This window comes from Drosophila serrata, unplaced genomic scaffold (genome assembly GCF_035046125.1).
Source record: "Drosophila serrata isolate PLE 108 unplaced genomic scaffold, ASM3504612v1 contig_240, whole genome shotgun sequence".
In the NCBI taxonomy this organism is placed as follows: Eukaryota; Metazoa; Arthropoda; class Insecta; order Diptera; family Drosophilidae; genus Drosophila; species Drosophila serrata.
In genome coordinates, this window is record NW_028257138.1 from 1,807,805 (window position 1) to 1,815,667 (window position 7,863).

Here is a 7,863-nt window from a genome sequence, read left to right on the forward strand (position 1 = left end):
CCGCATTGACCCTCCACAAATGACAATCAATGAGACACAAAGCAAACTTTTACTTAGCACAAAAATGTTGCCTCAACAATTGCGATAAGGGATAGTGAAAACTTGGCAGAAGAGACAGAGGGAAATCTTAAAGGGAGGTGGGAAAACTTTTCCACATGCTCAGAGAAAAACTTGATAGAAAAGATAGTATTCAGATTTGGCTCTTAGACCATTGATGGATTGTTATGCCCAAGTTCGCTTAGTTAGGCACAAGTTTGGCCTGGAGCACTACAAGTAAAATTTAGATTGATCTGGCTAAGGACTTGGCTTATTAATTTGCATCGACTAAAGAGGAGAAAGGAAGGGAGGAGAAGGGCGGGCGAAGGCAGCAGCTGCTGACTAAAGTTTAAATGGCATTGAAATGGCGGACTAACTTTTTGTCAGCTAAAACATTTTGCAAAGCAGCCAGGAAAAGGGGAAGGAAGAGGAAGCAGGGCGACAGGTACACTTCAATCACTTTAATTGAAACACGAAGTCTACGCATTTATCTACATCAGCTGCAAATATTACTTTTTCGCCCAGGTCGCTCGCTTTTCCCCCTGCAGATAATGATGGAGATGAAGGTAGCTCTCCGTTTTCCACATCCCCAGTTGTACGTGTGTGTGGGTTGCGTGAAAAGACTTCAATTAGGCGAATTGTGAGAGGCAACGGCAACGGCAAAGGCAAAGGCAGAATTTCCCCAAATATGTTTATCTCACAGACAGGAAATTGACACAATTTTTTTTTTGCCGAGAGAGAAGTAAAAAGGATGCAGGATTCAACAAGTCTGTGTGCTCGGTCTGGAAGGAAATCGATTGTTTAAATGAAAGCGCACTGGAAATAAGTGAAATGATAATGAAAGCAGATAATGAAGGGCCATCAAAGGCAAAAGAAGAGTAATCAGTGTCTCTTAGAAAGCTAAGTATATTACTTTCCAAATAAATGCATAAGTAAACATAGGAATAATTAAATGTGTAGCATAAAGTAGTATTACCAGTTTGAAGGCAGCCATAAAAATAATTCTACACATTTATAGCAATCAAATTTCTATATTGTTTTTAAAATAAAATAAAACCTATTAAAGATTTCCAAACAAATCGCATGTATTATGGGTATAATACTAGCTTTAGTCAATTTCCCCTTAAAGTATTAATTAAATATTACCCCAGGAACTATCGTTACAAATCAGAAATGTAATCTAAATTATCCAGTTCATTATTTCCACACCGAAATATTTTTCACGCTGCATTAAACACAAGCCCATAAGAGCTAAGCCAAAAACAAATTGTTGGTCACTAAAACTACATGAATTTAAATGTGCATCTAATTAAATCGACTTAATGTGGTAATGTGGGTAAAAAAAAGCAAAAAACCAATTTGCCAATTCAATAGTAAGTAAAAATAACACAAAAAAGGGTCGACTATATGAAAATAAGCTACACAACACGGAGTAATGACACATGCAAATTGTGGTTATCAAATGGTAAAAATGCATATGCAAATTAATTACAAAAATATTATAAAATGCATGTAGATATTGTATAATAAAGGCCATACAATACTTTGTGGGCCAAGGGGTTGTCCTGAATTATAATTGGATTTAAGTAGAGATTGAATCTGTTAAAGAGTGACGAACACTTTACAAATAAATAAATCCTTCGGTTACGGAATAATGGCAAAAAATCTCCCGACCTAACCCACCATCTGCCAAGTTCTCCCGCCATTAATTCTAGCCCCCGAGGGGCTTTCCAACTTCGGTTTATTCGTGCTAAATCCTTTACTGGTCGTTCCAAAAAGAAACCATTCCATTTATGGCCGTCAAATGATTTCGGTTATAATTTTATGTTGGCCAGAAAGGAGGTTGACAGCCGGCGGCGGCAGCAGCTTCGCCCAAGGTGCTCTGGCCTTGTCTTAATGTCTGAGCCATACATTGACGGTTTTAGACCAGAGAACGAACGAGGGGAAAAGAGAGGTCACCGACGAGCTTTGTCAAGGGTGCAAGATGTAGCGAAACTGGTACCCCTAGCCACAATAATCAAATGAAATTTACACACAAAATGGAGCTCTTACTTAAAATGCCAATAATTTATCACACAATTTTGTTGCAGGCAGCACGAGAAGAGCACAGAGAAAAAATTAAATCCAAAACATATAAAATATAAAATATATTGAAAACTCTTGCGTGTAAGTGTTAATATAGAACGAGAAACAAAACTAGCTTTGGAAAGACGAATTTCGTATACCTTTGCAGTTTGCAGTTAATTATATGAGCGTATTGGTATTTTGATATCTTTATATGACAATATTTTCAAAAATTTAATGTTTTAAAAACTACATAACTAAATCAAAAAACAATTAATTTCGATGCGGTAGTCAGTGCTGAGCTAGTTTTTAACAGGTTAATAAATCTGCATACTCAAGTTTTAATTTTAAAATTTTTAAATTTTTGACCAGTTTTAAATATTGTTCAAAATATAATTAGCCCCTAAGAAATGTTGAAAAAGTGGGCAATTTTTTTTTTTCCTACATGCCTAGAAAGATTCGCCTGTTCACCCTGATCAAGAATATATATGCTATATAGGGTCGAAAATGACTTCTTCACTGCGTTGCATGCTTCTGACTAAAATTATAGAAACCTACAAGGATATAATTACACCAGTGCGTATACGTAATTTTTTTGGGACATTCAATGCCTGAACATAAAATCTAAAATCTACAGTTTAAACTTTGCATATTCTTCAAGAAATCCTAAATGCTATTTTTTTCTGGCTGTGCCATGGCGATTTCCCCATTAGGGGCAGCTGCTGAGTCATCATCAGACATCTGCTGGCCCTCCGGCTCATTTGTCCAGGAGCTGCAGCTCCTCTCCAAGGTCTGGCTACTATTTTTATCACTAATAGATGCCACTTTGTTGGTCGGCGTTGGCCGAAAAAGCGGTAAAAAGAATCACAAGTTTCGTTACGGCCAAATTGTTGACAAATTTCAAGGCGCACCTGGAAGACAAATTATCAAAAAAGGTGGAAAGCGGGTGGGAAAACTTTCAGCAAGGTAATGAAATGATGACAAAGCGACCTAGGGGAAAATCAGGAAACTCGAAAAAAGAAGAATTTCCTTTGTTTTGTTGACTCTGCTGTGGGATGTAAATTTTCATCTTATTCTTCGTTATTTTTTTCCGTCCCCCTCAGCGTCATTAATTACACGACGCCTTGCAAGGTTGGACAATGTCAGGTGGGCAGGCGTGGCAGGGCCATCGGGAAGGTTATGTACCTTCGAATCAGTATTTGTATTTGCTCGGCAGTCTCCGCCTGGACTCGTAAAAGCCAAATGTCTGTCATTTAGTTGATTACAAACACAATTAGCCAAAGGTTTATTTGATTTTCAAGAGGCTATGCAAAGAATGTCCAAGATTGAATGTCTGGAGTGGCTGGGACGGACGGCGAGCACTCGAGAAGCGCAAATATCAACGTGTCTGCCAGGTAGCAATTTTCGATCAATCATCGCAACGGAATTCTCGTGATAGCATACTCCGCTGACAGTTGGAAATCAACAGAAAAAATTGTCATTTAATGGGCATTTAAGCGAATAAAGAGCCCTGGAAGACCTCTCATAATATTTATAATATCGAATCTAAGCAGTGACAGCTGAAGAAGAGCTTAATGCAAATTGAATTTGGAATTTAATGTATTTTATTTGGGACTTTTGCAAAAAAATATTGACATTTGAAATTTAAATACAAAACTTGTTGAAGTCCTTATTGCAAAATTATAAATAGTATTCAAAATATAATATTTATAGTCTTGTGTTTTAAGAACTTTAAATTTTATACACTTTCTTTATTTAAAATCTCAGCTTTTACAAAAAACAAATCAATCAATCCATTTAGCACACTGCACTGCGAATTCAATAAACAATTTCACAGGCAACTCAAAGTGCAATCTATCAGTGCAAATTGAAGAGGCCCCAAGGCCCCATTCTACCGCGAGAACACCACCTTCTTAACCTCCACTTCCTCCTCCTGCTCCTGCTCCTGCCAAAGTTAGTAATCCGGAACTTTATCCATCCGCCGGCGGACAACGAAACCAATATCAATTTCAGGCTTCAAACAAGTGTTGCCCGGACGGACGGACAGGGCTCATTTTTAATGCGCGACGACAGCGTGTTTGCATAATTATGCATGATCCTGAGGCGAGAGTACGGCCATGCCACGCCCCCTACTCTTGGGAGCACTTGGAGAAAATTCAAGTAATTATATCTATACCGCAATGATGCAATTGTTACATCGAAAATAAATCGATGTGAAAATTAATATGCAGTAGTGTTTATAAGTTTATAGCTTCACTACCCTTAATTATAACATTAATAGTGGTTAGATTAGTTTGTTTGGAACTCGATTTAAAAATTCATTTTATATTATATATTTATATTCTTAAAACTCCCCACTAACTACCCAGTTAATTAATTTTTTCCAAGTGAGTCCTGGACGTTTCGCCTTCCCTATTTGTCCCTCCGCAGCCGTTTAAGCCACCAATCAGCGTCATTGGCAGCAGCGCACAGAGTCGCTTCAGTTGCCCGGCTAATGCCAACACGGCTGGCGCCTGTTTTGAATTTTCAAAAAGTACGTGAAGGACTCCCTTCCCTTGGATCCTTCTCCTCCTCCTCCTTCATACCTCTTAACCGCCGACTGCATTGCTTTGGTCCGAAACTGCACCAAAGTATGGCAATCATTTTTGCTTTAAGGCTCTTTCGCTGAGCTCCGGGCTCAGGACGACGACGGTCTATGGACTCCAGGACCATGGACTGTGGCTCCATCTCTGCCCCATCTCGGAATGACCAACATTTTCAATTACAACAAAGGAATGCTGGTCATTATTTATTATGCCGACCGCATGGCCTCCAGACTCCGACTGGAGGCGGCGACTCTACCTCTCATTTCCGTGCTTTCAACTTGAATCGTTAAAATATGCACCGGCAAAAATAATTAGTAAATAATATACTTCTGATATTTTAAATTAATATTTTAGCCAGATGAAGTGAAGGTGTTGTATTTGACCCTATAAATCGTATGTGTTCTTGATCAGCATCTGAGCTTTGATCTATTTTTGATTTATTTTGTTATTTATTATTTTCAAGTGTAACTTTGCTTTTCAGCCTTTACTGTGTTCCACAGCTCATTTCAGATGGCGCGGCAACTTAAGCCAACTGTCCTTTAGCCTTCCGAATCACGAGTCTCCGCCCCGCCGTGATCATCCGATATTCATGAAGAAAATACTGGCTTTATAAATACATATATATATATATATATATATATATATGTGCTTCCTGCAGTCAGTGTCTGTGCTTCGTCATTTTTCACTAACAGACGGGGCAGCCTCTGCCTCGTTTTCCCCTCACTTCCTAGAGGCTTTTCATAATTTTCCGTTTATAAGACGTGCAGCAAGTTGCAGCACTTGCCCCCTTAGCTTACCACTCGAAATCCTCTTTAGTCCTGTCAGTTTTATATGTTTATGAAATTTTTACGCTGCATATTTCCGTGTGTATATATATATATTTACTTAATTTCCCGAAGCCGAAGGGAAAACTCTCATAAATCAAAAACAGGCGGGGAAACAGAACAGATCTTCCGTAGTTCGGTTTTTGTTTTTCTGCCAAAAAAATAAAAAATAAAATAGGGGGAGGAAAACAAAAAAGAATGCGAAGTTCATTGGCTTCCACTCCGAATGGAAAACATTTTAATTACATTCTAAAAGCCAAGTTTATTTCCCTGCTGCCAAACTCTTCAATTGCAGACGACCAAACACAGAATACCACCACTATGTTCTATCTATCTGTCTGGATGAAAGGACAAAAGGTCAGAGACATATTTTAATATTCATGAGCCAACAACAACCGCAAATAAAACATAACTGGAATCTGGCCTGGCCAGGACATTCAGAAAGAGCCAAGCCCAAAAGGGCATGTGACCCTCTGACTAGATTAAGCTGTGTTTATGCCCCATAAAACACTGCGTGGCGATAAGGCTTAAACTGAAAAGTTCTGCCTAAATAGAAAACTCTTTGATTGGAATATTTGTGACTTCTCGGCCAAGAGGCTCTTTGAATTGAGCTCACAAGCACAAGCAGTGCCTATGCCTTTGGCCTTGTTCTCCTTTCTTTGTTGTTTTTGTAGCCAGCTTCTCGCTTTGGCTTTACCTAGATTTCTCCATTCACTCATTGTAAATCCAACAAGTAGGTCGATTATAGTAGAATGCATTCAAAATACTGATTGACAAAAAAACAAAACAAAGTCAACATATAAATAGGACAGAAAAAATTTAAAACGCATCAACGAAGCCATTGATATACTAGGTTTTGTATATTAAACAAATAATACAAAAGTATATTAATGAAAATGTTTAAGTATATTTTTAAACCCCATTTATAATATTTCAATTATTACAACATTTATTTATTCATGTCTCTAACTACCCTTTCATAAATATTTTTTAATAAATATGCCCTAAAGTTTGTAAGGACAAAACTAAAAATATATGCAAAGACAAAGAAGCGAGACAGTATCTTTTATTAGTGTGTCCTGGTTTCTTTTCTTTTGCATTTCCTTATTTGTTGTTTTCCTATTTTTTTCTGTTTTGTTCCCTTTTCTGCACTCAGTGAACGGAAAATTAAGTTGTACAAGCCAGCCCCAAAAGGCAAATGAAAACAATGATGATGATAATGACGAGATGATGATGACAGGCCAGAAGAAAATGCTGCTAATTTGCTCGTTTTCATGTTGATATTTTCTCGGACAGTGGAGCCTGCCTAATTGTGGACCAGCCCTGACACAGATCCCGACAAAACATCAACAATTGGGGCAGCAAACAGATGTAAAACCCCTTTTTCGGTTAAAGTCAAACAAATGAGCTCGGTCAACAGCTACGAAAGCAGCAGGGCAACGTGGCGTATGCGTAATATTATTTGCTGCTGCGGTCTCTTCTTCTCGAGCTCTCGATTTGATTATGTAACAAATAAGCCGCACAAGTGGTTACCCCAAGCAGAGGGCCTTCTCAACAATGGCTACACAATACATATAACATAAATATATTTTTGATTTATTTGAGCGTGCAAGGACAGAAAAAGGGGGACACAGGAAACGAAGGCAAACAGAACAGAAGCGCCAAAAAGTTTGCTTTTCTTATTTTCTTCGTTTTTGTTCGTATCCTATATTTGCCTTTTGCCGCAGGGTATATTTTTCAGAGAGTTTATGCCTCCATGCAATATTTTGTTTAATGGACACTTACATTGCTTTGTGAATTTGTTTGTTAAATTTAGCATTATACGCTTTAAACACCATTTTATATTGAATTATATATTTTATTCTGTGTGGTAAAAAATAAATTCATAAAACCCAAATCTTAAATATAATAAACACTTAAGGGTTCTTATTGTATGATTAAATACCTGGAAAAATATGTGTACTTTCTGACCTAAAATAATATATATTTCATTAATTAGAATTAGTATTATTTAAAACTGTTTATTGAGTATTTTCTATTCGATTTTGATCCTTTCCCCAGTTTGTTTCTTTTGCACCTAGTTTTTATTATATTGGGGACAATTGTTGGCCTGGGTCGCCTGGTTTTATTCCTGCAGACACACCTACGATAATCCTGTTAAAATTTGTTTGTTTCAAATCGCGAAAAGTTTTCCCTGCGCGGCGTTTCGCAGCAAAACAAAAACTTTGGCAGGTTAACCAAACTCAAATCGATTTGGGAACGGGAACGAGAGCGGGCAGAGAGCTATGGCAGGAAATTGATTTCGTATGCCAAGAACCCATCACGTATTCTTGGTCCCCCGAGTCCGGGTGTTT